Here is a 2,054-nt window from a genome sequence, read left to right as displayed (position 1 = left end):
AAAATCAGTGGGGCGTGGTGGTGCATCCCTATAATCCCAGCTATTCAGGAGACTGAGGCAGGAGAATCACTTGAACACAGGAGGCAGAGGTTGCAGTGAACAGAGATCATGACACTGCACTTCAGTCTGGGTGACAGAGTAAGACTCCATCTCAAAATACAAAAAAACCCTATCTTTACAAAAAAATTTTTTGTAATTAGTCAGGTATGATAAGTGCACACTTAAAGTCTTAGCTGCTCGGGAGGCTGAGGTGGGAGGATCCTTTGAGCCCAGGAGTTCGAAGCTGCAGTGCCATACTTGTGCCATACTCCACTCCAACCTGGGACAAATCAAGAACCTGTTTCTAAAAAAAATAATTTTTTTAATTAAAAAAAAAAAAAAAACTGACCGGGCATGGTGACTAATGCTGTAACCCCAGCACTTCAGGAGGCCAAGGCAAGAGGATCCTTTGAGCCCAGCGGTTCAAGGCCAGCCTGGGCAACAAAGCCAGACCCTGTCTCCACAAAAAATAAAAAATTACCTGGGCATGGTAGTGTCCACCTGTAGCCCCAGCTACTCAGAAGGCTGAGGCAGGAGGATCACTTGAGCCCAAGAGGTCAAGGTTACAGTGAGCCATGTTTGTGCCACTATACTCCAGCCTGGGCGACAGAGCAAGGCCCTGTCTCAAGAAAAGAAAAAAATTAACCTAAAAAGGCAGAAAGTAAGGGAAAGCAAGACAGATAATGGCCAATAAACTGGTATGGTGATGAACTTTCTTCATACCTTTCAATAATTTTCTTACTGGGGCCTGTCATAGAGGAGTCAGGAAAGTTGGATTTAAAAGAAGACAAAAACAAAAACAAACCCAGCTGGGTGCAGTGCCTCACACCTGTAATCTTAGCACTTTGGGAGGCCCAGGCGGGCAGATTGCCTGAGGTCAGGAGTTCAAGACCAGCCGGACCAACATCATGAAATCCCATCTCTACTAAAATTACAAAAAAATTAGACGGGCGTGGTAGCGGGTGCCTGTAATCCCAGCTACTCGGGAGGCTAAGGCCTGAGAATCGCTTGAACTCAGGAGGCAGAGCTTGCAGTGAGCTGAGATTGCACCACTGCACTCCAGCCTGGGTGGCAGAGTGAGACTCTGTCTCAAAAAAGAAAAGAAAAGAAAAGAAAACCCTCTGTCTACCTGTCTAGTTTCAACAGCTTTTTTTTTATCAGCTGACCCCACAAGTAAAATTTTCCTGTTAATAACCTACATAGGGAGCAATGCAGTCATGCTGGCTATCAGCATTTCAATTCCTAGGTGCCCAACACAGCCCTAAGTGCTAAGAGACATATTTAAGAAGAAAAAAAAAATTGAGGATTCTGGCCTTGAGTAACTTATTTGGTTGAAAAAATAATCATGAAAATTAAACCTTGAGCTTCAAGGTAGTGATTAAAAAAAAAAAAAAAAAAAAAAATACAGAATATGTAGATGACAGAAATTTAAAAGAAAAAATTGCTTTTTGTTTTTAAGAGACAGTATCTTGCTATGCTGCCTGGGCTACAGTATAATGGCTATTCACAGGCAGGATCATTGCACACTACAGCCTTGACTTCCTTAAGCGATACCCCCACCTCAGCCTTCTGAGTAGCTGGATTACAGGTAGGTGCTGGCAAAAAATGGAGATTTTATTGTGCACAGCCTATTCAGGTAAGATTCCTTGGGAAGAAGACCTAAAATAAGATCCCAGAAAGTCCATTTATTCTCAATTGTGGTTTAATGACATTAAAAAACAATAACAAAGGTTCTCTTTAGTCACAGGATTATCCCAGGGAAAAAACCAGGAGAAAGAAAATCAAAGAGTTACCAGTGTGTCTCTTTTTTTGAGACAGAGTCTGGCTCTGTCACCCAGGCTAGAGTGTAGTGGCTCAATCTTGGCTCACTGCAACCCTCACCTCCCCGGTTCAAGCGATTCTCCTGCCTCAGCCTCCCGAGTAGCTGGGATTACAGGTGCCTGCCACCACACCCAGCTAATTTTTGTATTTTTAGTAGAAACAGCGTTTCACTGTGTTGGCCAGGCTGGTCTTGA

This window comes from Cebus imitator, unplaced genomic scaffold, assembly GCF_001604975.1.
Source record: "Cebus imitator isolate Cc_AM_T3 unplaced genomic scaffold, Cebus_imitator-1.0 Scaffold755, whole genome shotgun sequence".
Lineage (NCBI taxonomy): Eukaryota > Metazoa > Chordata > Mammalia > Primates > Cebidae > Cebus > Cebus imitator.
This window is presented reverse-complemented; position numbering follows the sequence as displayed.